General features: G+C 41.1%; 2 pseudogenes; both read right to left on the reverse strand.

Annotated features, from left to right (window-relative positions):
- The window catches only part of LOC140468992 (UDP-glucuronosyltransferase 2A2 pseudogene), a 67,647-nt pseudogene extending 52,809 nt beyond the window's left edge, over positions 1–14,838 (reverse strand).
- On the reverse strand, positions 9,921–14,866 carry LOC140468994 (UDP-glucuronosyltransferase 2C1 pseudogene; annotated as a pseudogene).
- Between the last annotated feature and the right edge of the window lie 532 nt (positions 14,867–15,398).

Below are 15,398 nucleotides of genomic sequence, written 5' to 3' on the forward strand. Positions count from 1 at the left end.
GGACCTGTTCCAGGGCTAGTACATCCTTCCTGAAGTAAAGGACCCAAAATTGCTCCCAATATTCTAAATGTGGTCTGACCAGAGCTTTATAAAGCCTCAAAAGTATATCCCCGTTTTTATATTCTCGTTCTCTCAAAATAAATGCTATCATTGCATTTGCCTTAGAACATAGAACATAGAACATAGAACAATACAGCACAGAACAGGCCCTTCGGCCCACGATGTTGTGCCAAACATTTGCCCTAGCTTAAGCACCCATCCATGTACCTATTCAATTGCCGCTTAAAGGCCGCCAATGATTCTGACTCTGCCACTCCCACAGGCAGCGCATTCCATGCCCAAACTACTGACTCAACCTACAAGGCTACCTTGGACTAGGACTCCAGATTTCTGAATTTTCTAGCAATTTAGAAAATTGTCCATGCCTCTATTCTTCCCATCAAAGGGCTTGACCTCATACTTTCTCATCGTGAAGTTCATCTGCCACTTCTTTGACCACTTTCCTAACATATGTAAATCTTTTCTGCAGCCTATCCCACTCTTCAATACTGCCTGTCCCTCCACTTATCTTTGTATCATCTGCAAAGTTAGCCAGAATGCCTCAAGTTCCTTCATCCAGCTCATGAATGCATAAAATGAAAAGCTGTGGTCCCAACACTGACCCTCGTGAAACAGCACTAGGACATAGAACATTACAACGCAGCACAGGTCCTTTGGCTCTGGATGTTACGCCGACCTGTAAAACCAATCTGAAGCCAAGCTAAGCTGCAGCATTCCATTATCATCCATATCATCCATATATTTATCCATCAGCTAGTCACCAGCTTCCATCCTGTGAAGGACCCTTTTATCCCCATTCTCTGTCTTTTGCCAGACAGCCAATCTTCTATCCATGCTAGTACCTTGCCTCTAACACCACAGGCTCATATCTTACTCAGCAGCTTCCTGTGCACCACCTTATCAAAGGCCTTCTGAAATCCAGGTAAATAACAACCATTACCTTTCCTTGGTCTAACCTGCTCATTATCTACTCAAAAATGTGTGAGGCATGACCTCCCCCTTGATGAAACCGTGCTGACTTTGCCCTATTTTACCATGCACTTCCAAGTATTCAGAAACCTCATCCTTCACAATGGACTCAAAAATCTTATCAACAACTGAGGTCAGGCTAATTGGCCTATAATTTCCCATCTTTTGCCTTGCTCCCTTTTTAATTGAGGCGGGGGGATCCAGTCCTCTGGGACCTTCCTTGACTCCGGTGATACCTGAAAGATCACCATTAAAGTCTCCACTATCTCTTCAGCTATCTCCTTCAGAACTCTAGGGTGTAGCCCATCTGGTCCAGGTGATTTATCTACTCTCAAACCTTTCAGTTTTTCAAGCATCTTCCCCATGGTGATGGTCTGCCACCTCCCCGCCTTTTGGAATGTGACTCGTGTTTTCTACCATGAAGACTGACACAAAGTACTTATTCAGTTCCCCTGCTATTTCTTTGTTCCCCATTACTACTTCTCCAGCATCAGTTTCCAGCCATCTAGTGTCTACTTTTGCCTCTTTTCTACCCTTTATATCTCTAAAGAAACTCTTGCAATCTGTCCTAATATTACCAGCTAGCTTACGCTCATATTTTCTTCATTGTTCTCTGCTGGTCTTTATTTTTTTCTGTTATTCTATCCCTGACTTCCCTGGTCAGCCATGGTTGCCTCATCCTTCCTTTAGTATGCTTCGTTTTCCTCAGGATGAATCTCTGCTGTGTCTCCTGAATTACTCCCAGAAACTCCTGCCATTGATGTTTCACTGTCTTTCCTGCCAGGCTCCTCTCCCAGTCAATTCTGGTCAGCTCCTCCCCCATGCCTCTGTAGTTGTCTTTATTCAACCATGATACCATTACATTTGATTCCACTTTATCCTTCTCAAACTGCAGAGTCAATTCTATCATATTATAGTCACTGCCTCCTAAGCGTTCCTTCACTTTAAGCTCCCTTATTAAGTCTGCCTCATTGCACAATACTAAATCCAGTATTGCCTGTTCCCTAGTGGGCTCTACCACAAGCTGCTCCAAAGAGCCATCTAATAGACATTCCACAAATTCCTTTTCTTGTGATCTATTGCTAATCTGATTTTCCCAGTCCACCTGCATATTGAAATCCCCCATGATCACTATAACCTTACCTTTCTTACATGCCTTTTCTATCTCTTGGTGTATCTTATGTCTCAAATCCTAACTACTGTTTGGAGGCATGTATATAATTCCCTTTATAGTTATTTCACCTTTGCAGTCCCTCAACTCTACTTACAGAGATTCTACATCATCTGCCCCTACTTTGTTGATTGCTATTGATTTAATTTCACTTTTTTACTAACAAGGCAACCTCAACTGTTCTGCCCACCTGCCTGTCTTTTCGATAGAATGCATATACTTGGATATTTAGCTCCCAGTCCTGATCCACTTGCAGCTATGTCTCCGTGATGCCCATCACATCATACCTGCCAATTATGATCTGCACCACATTTACCTTATTTCCTGCACTGTGCGCATTCAGATACAACACCTTCAGTCCCACATTGACCGTCCCTCTTCTCATTGTTACTCGTTTATCCAGTGTGTTTGAAGTTTAATTCCTAACCCTTTCCAAACATTCTGTCCTATTTTGTGTACTGGAGACTTTAATAACCTCTCCTGAGTTCTCCTTTGTTTTCATTTTTTGATATTTTTCCATGCAGTTGAATCCACCTCCACAGATGTAAACATGCTGCCTTACTTTCTATTGGTCATTACACTTCTTGGAGTTTTACCATTCCCTCCCTCCTCCCTTCCTCGTTTAAAGTCCTGTTGAACACCCTATTTACGGTTTTCGCTAAAACACTGCTCCCAACTCAGATCAGGTGGAGACTGTCCCAGCAGCATGGATTCCTCCTGTTCCAATACTGACACTAGTGCCCCATGAAAAGGAACCCCTCTTTGCAGCACCACACTTTTAGCCAAACGTTTACTTCCCTTATTCTCACATCTCTATGCCAATTAGCACATGATTCAGGTAGTAATCCAGAGATTATAACCTTTGAAGATCTGTTCTTTAAATTGATTCTTAATTCCTGATAACCCCTAAACAGGTCCTCTTTTCTAGTCTTGCCTACGTTGTTTTTCCCAACATGGACCACAGCAACTAGATCCTCTCCCTCTCTCTTCAATATCCTTTCAAGCCAGTCAGAGATGTCTGGCATCCTAGGACTTGTCAGACAACATACCATACAGGATTCTCAATCCTGTTTACAAAGGATCCCGAATTATAGAATCCCCTATTAACTACTACTTGTCTTTTTAGATTACTTTAGACTGCTTACTTACAGTGTGGAAACAAGCCCTTCGGCCCAACAAGTCCACACCAACCGGCCAAAGCGCAACCCACCCAGACCCATTCCCCTACACTTACCCCTTCACTTAACACTACGGGCAATTTAGCATGGCCAATTCACCTAACTTGCACATTTTTGGATTGTGGGAGGAAACCGGAGCACCCGGAGGAAACCACACAGACAAGGGGAGAATGTGCAATCTCCACACAGACAATTGCCTGAGGCGGAAATCAAATTAAGGTCCCTGGTGCTGTGAAGCAACAGTGCTAGTCACTGAGCCACTGAGCCAACCCAAGACCTTGAACCAAGAACATTATTGGTTCAGAGGTTGGAACACTACCACAATGGCACAAAATGCCTTGGTGTGAGGGCTGTCCTTATCATTTAAGAAAATCAACTGAGCTACTGAATCAGCCAGGATTCCAGCATGGGTGATGACCCACCATTGACTTGAATTGTTAATGCTCTCTGTTCACTTGCTGTGTATATCCAGCATTTTCTGTTTCCATTGCAGACATCAGCAGTTGTTTAGGAGAAACGTTGAATTTCTTGAAAGCTTCAATTATTTAGCTTTCAGCTGAAGCCTGACGTTTGCTCTCTTGCATTTCAGACTTCTCAAAATGAAGGCCAAATCATTGCACGACCCTTTTTGATTAACTTTTGTAGCTGTTCGTAACATTTTCGTGCCCAAAGTCTCCCAAGTCTGCTTGACTTGCTGCTTTGAGCTCAGTTGGCTGGATGACCACTGTGAAATAGAGACCAAAAGCACAGGTCCAATCCCATTTCAACTGAGGTTAACTTTGTGGTCGGAGAGGCCGCTTAAAATGGTGGATTTATGAAAATGGACAATAAGTGAGGCATGCTGGGAAATAGAGACAAGCCTTGGCTGAAAGTAACTGTGCTGAAAGATTCTGGAATAAATATGCTGCAGAATTCAGACAGGCTGCAGCTACAGACAGACAGTATGCAACTGACTCAGCAGCTACAGACAATACAATATATACTTGAATCGGAATTGAATAGATCAACCTGAATGCCATCCCCAGGATAACTGAAACCATCAAGATGCTCACCAGACATGTCAACACCTGGTTGGGTCCGATCGATCGAGGTGATTGAGCCCTGATTGACCTATTGGTGGACTTTGAAGACACTCCTAAAAGGGCGTGAAGATTTCTAAGGATAAGAACTGCCTCAACACCACCCTCAGGATCGGTAACTCGCGACCAACCATTGAGAAGAGAAGACACCCCAGGACCAGCAGAAGAAAACAACCAGACGATCATCGTAGTGTGGATCAAAGCCAAGATCTAATGTGGTGGTGTATGATCACCCAGAGGAAAGATAAAGCACTCGATAGTTGGTTAGATTTATCCTGTAAATTGTTAGTCTGTAGTGTGTTTTGTTATTACAATGCTTATTGCGTTAAATAAATAAATATTATCTGATATTACCACTAAGAATCAATTTGTAGATTCTTTGCTAGATATAAGAGTTAAAACACATTGTGGGGTAGGTCCCATCTTCTCAGCCCCTCCCCTTACCTGAGGCATAGTGACCCTCATGTTAAACCACTACCAGTCATCTCTCACTAATGAGAGAGCAGCCCCATGGCTTCTGGGACTGTGACTATCTTACCATATAGAACATAGAACATAGAAAAGTACAGCACAGGACAGGCCGTTTGGCCCATATGTTGTGCCGAGGATTATTCCTAATCTAAAATAAAATAACCTAATGTACACACCCCTTAATTCACTGCTGTCCATGTGCATATCCAGCAATTTCTTAATGTCCCTCATGACTCTGCTTCCACCACCACTGCTGGCAATGCATTCACAACTCTCTGCGTAAAGAACCTACCTCTGATGTCTCCTCTATCCCTTCCTCTTAAAATCTTAAAAGTATGACCCCTCGTGCCAGTCAATCTTGCCCTGGGGAAAAGTCTCTGGCTATTGACTCTATCCACGCCTCTCATTACCTTGTATACCTCGATCAGGTCACCTCTCTTCCTCCTTCTCTCCAGAGAGAAAAGTCTGAGCTTAGTCAACATTTCTTTGTAAGATAAGCCCTTCAGTCCAGGTAGTATTCTGGTAAACCTTCTTTGCACCTTCTCCAAAACCTCCATATCTTTCCTATAATAGGGCGACCAGAGCTGGACACAATATTCCAAGTGTGGTCTCACCAGGGACTTGTAGAGCTGCAGCAAAATCTCACAGCTCTTAAACTTGATCCCCCTGTTAATAAAACCAAAACACCATATGCTTTTGTAACAACCCTATCCACTGGTGGCAATTTTGAGCGATCTATGCACTTGAACACCAAGGTCCCTCTGCTCCTCCACTCTGCCAAGAATCCTGTCATTAACCCTATGTTCAGCATTCATGTTTGACTTTCCAAAATACATCACTTCACATTTATCCAGGTTGAACTCCATCTGCCATTTCTCAGCCCAGCTCTGCATCCTGTCCATGTCACGCTGCAGCCTGCAATAGTCCTCAATACTATCAACTGCACCTCCAACCTTTGTGTCATTGGCAAATTTACTGACCCACCCCTCAACATCCTCATCCAAGTCATTTATAAAAACTACAAAGAGCAAAGGCCCAAGAACAGAGCCCTGTGGGACACCACTCACCACTGACCTCCAGGCAGAATACTTTCCATCTACAACCACTCTCTGCCTTCTGTCAGCCAATCAATTCTGAATCCAGACAGCCAAATCTGCCTGTATCCCACACCTTCTGAATTTATGAATGAGCCTACCATGGGGAACCTTATCAAATGCTTTGTTGAAGTCCATATACACCACATCCACTCTTCAACCTTTGTCGACCTGTCTCATCACCACCTCAAAGAACTCACTAATATTTGTGAGGCATGACCTGCTCCTCACAAAGCCACGCTGACTGCCTTTAATCACGCTATGCTTTTCCAAATAGTCATAAATCCTATCCCTCAGAATTCTTTCCAAAACATTGTTGACCACAGATGTAAGACTGACTGGTCTGTAACTGCCAGTGATTTCCCTATTCCCCTTTTTAAAAAGAGGAAGAACATTCGCCTCCCTCCAATCCTCTGATACAACTCCCATGGAGGGTGAAGAAGCAAGGATCTTTGCCTGTGGCTTAGCTTTCCCGCTTCCCAGAGCAACCTAGGATAAATCTGGTCTGGCTCTGGGGACTTATCAATCTTAATGTTTGCCAAAATGTCCAACACATCAGATTCATCAATCTTGATCTGTTCAAGCCTGTTTCCCAGCTCCTCAAAGTTTTCATTCACAGTTAGGTCCCTTTCCTTCGTGATGCACTCTCTGATTAGCAATGCTACACCCCCTCCTCTTTCTCCACCCTCCCTGCTCTTTTTAAACATTCTAAATCCTGGAACACCTGGCAACCATTCCTGCCCCTGTGAAACCCACGTCTCCGTTATGGCAACAACATCACAGTCCCAAGAACCGATCCATGCTTTAAGTTCATCACTCTTATTTCTGACACTCCTTGCATTAAAGCAGACACACTTTAACCGATCCCTTTGTTCCATCACACAAATAACCTTCCTGATAGATTCACTACATCTGTCACTGCCCCATATCTAACTACCCCCTCTCAGATATGTAGCTCTGGTTCCCACTCCCCTCCTAATCTAGTGTAAACCCTCCCGAACCACAGGAGCAAATCTCCCACCCAGGACTTTTGTGCCCCTCCAATTCAGATGCAACCTGTCCTTCATGTACAGGTCCCACCTTCCCCAGAAGGCATCCTAATGGTCTAAATATCTGAAGCCCTCCCTCCTTCCACCAGTTGCGCTCACTGCCTGTTCCTCACCTCACTATCTCATGGCAGCGGTAGCAAACCTGAGAACAGTCTCTACTTGCCCTGCTCTTCAGCTTCCAACCTAGCTCTCTGTAGTCACTTTTAAGCTCCTCAATCCCTTTCCTGGCTATATAATTGGTGTCAATATGTACCACGATTTCTGGCTTCTCACCCTTCCCCTTCAGTGTGGATTGATATCGGCAGCTTTTCCAATTTCATGGAACAGTTCCTGAACTGAGTAAACTTTGGAAGATTATATTTCAGGCTCATGCAATGTTGGTGTACAGAAACTAAACTGCTGCATTTCAAACCTCAGGCTGACGAATCAGCACAAATAAAAAAAATTTAGCTTTTGATTTATGAAATCATTTCATCAAGAAATTATGCTCTTTTACTTACTGATGAAGAACAAATTAAGTGCAGTATAATTGTCGCATTTCTTGTAGCTAAGCTTTGCACTGAGGAAAAATCAATATTTGTTTATTTTAATTGAACCTCTGATTGTTTGATACTAATCCTCATGTGATCTGCTATTCACATTAGCAGAATGGTTAGCACTGCTGCCTCACAGCACCAGAGACTCAGGTTCAATTCCCACCTCAAGCAACTGTCTGTGTGGGTTTCCTCTGGGTGCTCCGGTTTCCTCCCACAGTCCAAAAATGTGCAGGTTAGGTGAATTGGTTATGCTAAATTTCCCATAGTGTTAGGTGTAGGGGAATGGGTCTGGGCAGGTTGCTCTTCAGAGGGCCGGTGTGGACTTGTTAGGCCGAAGGGCCTGTTTCCACACGGTAAGTAATCTGATCTAAAACTTGAAATGGGTCTTTCCTCTGAGGCATCAGTACCTTTTGAATTAATCAATTGATTCTGGATTCCTGAGTGGTTCTAATTCCATGGAAATTACCAAAATATATTAGTGCAGATATACTCTACAAGGGACATTACAACAGCAATGTGAGGATGTTGCTTTTGACTAGTATGAATGCGATGGGCTGAAGGGCCTTATTCTGCACCATAGACGTCTCTGTTCCTATAGCTCTGTTAATATGAAAAGAGATTTGTGGTGTTATGATAGGAATGACCAAGATTATTAATTGGAAAATAGTATGTTTACGGGAAAGTTATTTTGGGTGGGCACATTCATTAGTTGTATTTGGTAAGAGAATGACAATTATCCAATTAGTTTAGCAATGGGTTAATGATGGTGATAAGCCACTTAAATTAATAACTATGCTGTATTGTATCTTTGTACCAGAAGTATTGTTAGAATTAACAATAATCCACAGAAGGGGCATTAGGAAACAAATCATGTTAAGCTAAGTGATCTCTCGTACCATTGGTCTTTGCCAAATGTACACATAATTTTTTTCTTTTTGAATCCATGTCTGTAGATGCATGCTTTCCATTTCCTCATTTGTGTTGTATTCTTTTTGAAATACTTTGTTTCCCACGGAGACGCTAAAAGCACCGAACTGGAACGCTTTGGGTGACCTTGAGACTGGCACAGGAAATGCAATGGAGAAGTGGTTGAACTGGGTTCCAGATTACAGTTATCATTGTATTGTACTGCAATAAGTATGAGGTTTTATGGCGAAAGTCAGGTACTAGAATAACAATAGTGCTTATCTATCGCCATTTTGGCATTAAATTTTCAGTTTTAAATGATTATCAGGATGGTTTCAGGTGCCAATGAAAGTGAAGTTGAATCCCTTTGAAGAGTTGTGACAATGAAGGTGCAGCTGGTCCTGTAGCTGATGGTCCTACTCAGATAAATTGTTAAAAACTGATTTTACTGAAATGCAGGCAATCTTTTGTTTGGGATTGAAGAGGAACTCAAGCCAAGATCAGACTGAGAATCCCAGATGGTCTTCATCTCAACTGTTCTGTATGCTTATATTCAGGCTCAATCCAGACACACGGTCACAAAAAGTGTCAGTACTAATATATTCTGTGAATGTGATACTCTCCCTACCATATTTGATGTTTGTAGTCCTGTTCAGACCAGATGTTGGTTCTACCTCAAGTGTCCCCCAGCTTGAAAACCATGCCCAATCAGGTTCCTGTGATCAATATAGCTTTTGTTGCAAAGCTAATCTCTCATCTGTCCAAAAGGCACAAGTCAGGAGTCGACAAGTGTGAATACTCCCCACTTGCTTTAATGAGTGCAGTTGCAACAACACTCAGCTCGTGTTATGGCCTTTGGGAGAACATCAGGAAGTTGTTTTACATGAAAGGATGTGAAGTCGGGGACTCTCATTGCCAAACAACTGCTACAACAGGACAGATTGAAAGTTTCAGAACTGTTATTGATAGAACTTTCCTTCGGTAGAAGGTACTGAAGATTATGGAACAAGAACAGGTAGGTGGAGTTAGGATACAGACCAGTAGGATCCAGCTGAATGGCAGATCAAGGTCAAGTGGTTAAATCCCTATTATTGTTCCTATTTTCCAGCACGGTAACTACATCGAAGGAGAATCTATAATTGACTTAAATGATGCTGACCTATAGGCTCACAAAATGATAAGCATTTTAACACAAACATAAACTATGGAATATTTTCAATGAGGGAACAAGGGGGAATGCATTTGGAGAATTACAGGACAACATTGTAGAAGCATCAGATGGCAACATTTGGCTTAATTGAACAATCTTACAGTCACTGGTAAAAACAAGATGATCAAAATCCTTTTAGAAGTCAGTCTGAAAGAGTTAACTTCCAGTTGTCAAAATTATCAAAGAGAAGAAACAAATCAAACAGAAGCATTCTTTTATTAATACACATGATTATATTATTACAGCATTTCAAAATCAGATTGTACAAGTACATTGTTCTTTTGCAAAAAACATGATCCTCCATTTAAAGCCTGGCATGCCTGATTATTCAGTGTGAACAACAGTGAAAATACATCATGCAGGATTTGCTGTGGTGCAGTTGCTAACATGATAATCTCTACACCACAAGTTATTGCCTTCAAGTACCATTACAAGGCTCTGAGTATAAAAAGAGCTCACTATGGCACATGTTGCTCTGGTAGGTGTCCATCCCATTTCACCTTCTTAACTTCCATTTACCAAAACCATATGGGATGTCAGGTAAGTCTTACATTGACATTTCTTTGTTTAGGCCTGTGACTGTAACACACATAGATTAGAGTGGTGTTGGAAAAGCACAGCAGGTCAGGTAGCATCTGAGGAGCAGGAAAATTGACATTTCAGGCAAAAGACCTTCATCAATTTCCCGATGATGGGCTTTTGCCCAAAATGTCGATTTTCCTGCTCCTCAGATGCTGCCTGACCTGCTGTGCTTTTCCAGCACCACTCTAATCTAGTCTCTGATTTCCAGTGTCTACAGTCCTCTCTTTTGCCCATTGTAAAACTCAGTCAGTGTGAGTATACGGTTATCTCATTCAACAAACAGATTCCTTCATTTCATCAGGCACTGATGGAAAACAGATGCAGAGAGTAGATTATCTTGCTTTCATAGCTCAGTTATCAAATGTTCATCATAACTTTCTGCATTACAATCAGCCAGAACCCTGATGTAGAAGCAAAATACTGCAACTGCTGGAAATCTGAAATCGAAAACACAAAGTGCAAGAGAAACTCAGCAGGTCTGGCTGCATTTATGGAGATAGAAACTGAGTTAACGCTTCGATTTTGATATGATTCTTTTTCGGAGCCTGATGTAATTATCTGCACACACCATAAACGAGGTTCCAATCACCACATTTAGAATAGATCGGATTGGAACTTTATACAGTAATGAATTGTTTTCTCAGGTGTCAGCTAAATTTCAGCTCTTCTTTGACAAATTCATTTGTGTTTTGTTAAAGAAAATACATTTTCATCTTGCACTTATCCAGACTTTTGCAAGAGATACAATGTAAGGGGAAGGAACACTTAATATTGTATGATCATGACTCAATGTGCGTCACACAAGTCTATGAACCAGGCCTAAGGCTGCCATTTGTGATCATGCATCACTAGTTACCCTGGAAGAGTGAAGCATCTCAAAACTTTGAGCAATATATAAAACTAGATATTTGAAGCTGCTACTGTATACTGTATGCAAATCTTGCCATTAAGAAAGTTTGTCCTTAAGAACTCCAGGTGCTGTGTGCATGTAATGTTGTGTCTCTGCCTGCCATTTGTCAGCAAGCTATACAGTCAGAAATCAATTGGTTTCTGAAATGCCTGCTTCATAACTTATAAAGGGTTTTATTATTTTAAATAATCTAACACACAAAGTTAATGAATACCTCTGAGTGAATCATCATCATTCCATTAGCATAGATATAATACTATGCAGGAACAACATGAGTGGTGTTCGCAACAAATCCAGCTAGAAACACATTTTGCCCAGCACACAAATGAATCATGCAGAGTATGTACATCAATGCCATTGTGATGCTCATATGTAATGCAAAATTTCAAAGATTGATGAATCATATCAGACAGTATATGCAGTATGCTGTTGGGTGAACTGTCTAACTCCTCCTCTCTCACTTCAAAAGCATAATCACAGAATTTTTTGTTTCTCTTGCCAAGCAATGTTACACAATTTCTTTATCAGTACAACTGCCAATGTTGGAAGCATGAGGAACAGTAACAATAGGAAGATCATCACATCTACACAATAGTAAGCATACCAAGGGAGTCTATAAGACTCTGGGTGCAAATGTGGCGCCCCTTTGTGTCGGGCTACGTACTCAATCCAGAAAATAGCTCTCTCCATTGGAGTCTCTGGCTGGCCTCTGTGAAGAGCTGAGAGTTTCTGCATGTTCTCCCAATAAGATGTGTTATGTATAATATCATTAAGTGCCTGCAATAGATCTGTTGACTGCATGGTGGAAATATCAATCACCGTGGCTGCACCTCGAATTTCAAGTCTGAGTAAATTATCAAACTGGTCATAAAATAGAGGTATGCCAACTACTGGCACCCCATGATAGATGGCTTCATAAAGCCCATTGGTGCCACCATGGGCAATGAAGGCTCGTGTCTTTGGGTGCCCTAGGAGATCATTCTGAGGGATCCATTTTGCCAGTCGTGTATTATTTCCTATGTTGGGAGGGGTCTCTCCATTGTGTTTCCAGATAACCTTCTGAGGTACTTGAGCAAGGGCTTCTGCTATTTGCATTGTAATATGCATCGACAAAGAACTGACCATGGACCCCAAAGACATGACAATAATCCCATGTTCCCCTGAGGACTGGACAAACTCTTCAAGCTCTGCCTCTAGAGGTTTAGATGGCTTACACTGGAATCCTCCAATATAAACAATATTTGGCATGGTGGGTCTCGGGAAATCAAATATAAAATCTACTCTCATTAGCCACACATCTGCCCTTAGGAGAATAGTATCAATGTCTATGTCTGGGCCTAGGTAGTGATGGCAGAGATCATTATATGTGGGGTGAGTCAGGAATTCTGTTACAGATCGATGAAAAAGACTTAAGATGACATTTTTTGTTCTTTGGAAAAAATTCATTTTGTCTGTCAATCGTGAACCTGGCACTGGGATATAAGATAACGGAGAAGGGGCGAAGAGAAAATGAGCTTCTCCACTGAGGAGCCAACGTGCATTATGCACCAAAGGGAGTTTTAAATAATAAGCAAGCATTGAACCTAAGGGAAAAACAGGATCTGCAAGTACTAAATTAAAGTGTTCATTTTCAAACTGTTTTAACAAACTTTTGTTTTCAAATGTTGTGATGCTGAGCTGTTGAAAATAATGATGACAGCTGTGTAAAAAAGACATTAGTTTGTACTGAGACTTGAGAAAACTCCATGGCGTTGAACTATTCTGTAAAACATCTAACGACTTTTGTACAAAGGTTTGTAAAATATCTTCACTTGTAGCTTTAAGGTTTTGCTGAAGTTGCAAGACCATGGATTGATATAAATCAGGCCTCGCATTGATAAACCAAGATGTTGAGAAATAAAGCACAGTGAGGTTGTGCCCATGATTTTTCAGTTCTTCCATTAGAATTTTCATATTGATCCAATGACTTGCATCAGCAGGCACAACCAATATATTAGCTGCCTGGGTTACTGGACAAGACATGATGATTATGATACTAAGAACAGACGCAACTTCAAATCTACTCTTCCAATTAGGACACTTCATATTCGGATGAAACAGTCAGATCCTATTGGAGAATTGAATAGAAATATTGATAACATAAATTGGAATATCTGGAGACAAATAAATAAGCATCAGTAATAAAGTATAGGGGCCTTGAATTTACTTCAACTATTCAATAAGACCATGGTTGAACTTCTACATCAATTCCACTCTCCAGTCTTAACCTCATTTCCCTTACTTCCAATTTGAATGGACTCGATGATTTTGCAGCATGTATTTGCAGTTTGCTGAGATGAGATTTCCAAAGAGTTACAGCCCTGAAATGAAGATATTTTGCCATATTTCAGTCCAAAATGGATACCCTCTACTCTGGATACCATGAACCAAGATCTAGACTCTCTCTCCAAAGGAAATGTCCTTGCAGCTGTCAAGTTCCCCAAGAATTTTGTACAATACAAACTGATTACCTCTCAATTTTCTAAGTTCCACTGACTGTAACCTAATTCTAATCAACCCAGTCTCGTATTCGCTGGATTAATTTAGTGAATATTCTTTGCGTTCCCTCCAAAGTCAGTCCATCCACCCTTAGGAAGGGTGTCTAATAGTCTCGCACAGTATCCCTATCGCTGAGCCAGAATTACCAGGTTCATGTCCTGCTTCTTTGGAGTTGTGTCATGACATATTTAATAGATTAATTAAAAACATCTGTCTACCTTTAGGTAAGGCAACCAAAACTGTACACATTATTCAAAGTGTAATCTCACCCGCTTCATATGTTCTTGCAATATGATATCCCTCCTTTTATAAGCAACCCCCTTGCAATAAAGGCTATCATTCAATTTGCCTTCATAATTGCTTGTTCTGTTTGCAGATTAAGTTTCTATAAATTGTGTGAAAGAACACCTTAATTCTTATGAATGTAAACTTTCATGACCTTTTAAAAAATATTCTGAATTTTCACTCTTCCTATAAGTGCATAATATTACACTTACTCCAGGACATTTGTCTCAATTGTGTTTGGACTTGCCAATATATTAAAGATATCCGAGCTACAGGCTAAATAGCTTCTTGTGTGAAATAAACATTTGGAAACAGAATCAGAAAGTGTTGGATTTTCAGCTGGTGAGCAAGAAGCAGCCAGTTCCAACCACAGGAGCAACAAGTTCCATGAGATTCTCAATCATTCTATTGTATTCTCTCGGTATGAACATAGTATAACTATTTAGGCTGCCTGCAATATTGTTGAGCATAAGTTAAATACAAAACAACTTGTCTTACCAAAGGGGGTCTATTCTACATGTTTGAAAGACTTTTTAATCTTGTAGACTTAAGGCTGGGATTACCATGAGGGACTCTCCTACTCAACTTTTCCCTTTGCCTGAGATGTACTGCACCTCAGATTAAACCAACACCAGTCAGCTCTCTCTAATGGGAGAGCAGCTCTTCACTCTGGTAAGACAATGATGATTTTACTTGGATTATCAAACATTTTGTCATGACATTACAAACTTCTACTTACTGATAAGGCAGAAATCAAACAAAGCCGCAAGTCTTCTATTCCAGGAACCTGAGACTGCAAATAAAGCAAAGACTACAGTCACGTTAAACAGCTGGTATATATATATATCCTTGAATTTGTGATTGTGCAATATTAATCCTTATGTGGTTGACCATGCATGGTAATTTGCTTGGTATGCACACCAACCTGTTTTGGTGGTGGATGGCTTATTGTTAATTTGCCTTGAGAATTAACTGCTTGTGTCTCAAGTTTTGAATTGTTCTACTTTTGTAGGAAGTACTGCTGTAATTTAGTGTGTAGTCAAACTTTTTACAGATAATTTATTGCCACAGCATAAATATGAGAGGAGAAAAGGTGACTTAGCATATTTTGTGGAAGAGATGGAGTGGGCACATTAACTTGCTGGTGGAAACTGGTTGTTAAGAACTTTCCAACTGACAATAGCATCATAATAAGCCATTTAGAATAGTATGCTGCACTCCATAACTTTCTCATAAAAATTAATTGATCAAAACTCCCCCAAGGACATTGGGGGAGTTTTGTGGGCGGCACGGTGGTTAGCAATACTGCCTCACAGCACAAGAGACCCGGGTTCAATTACCGACTCAGGCGACTGACTGT

The sequence above is a fragment of the Chiloscyllium punctatum genome, chromosome 48 (genome assembly GCF_047496795.1).
Source record: "Chiloscyllium punctatum isolate Juve2018m chromosome 48, sChiPun1.3, whole genome shotgun sequence".
Lineage (NCBI taxonomy): Eukaryota > Metazoa > Chordata > Chondrichthyes > Orectolobiformes > Hemiscylliidae > Chiloscyllium > Chiloscyllium punctatum.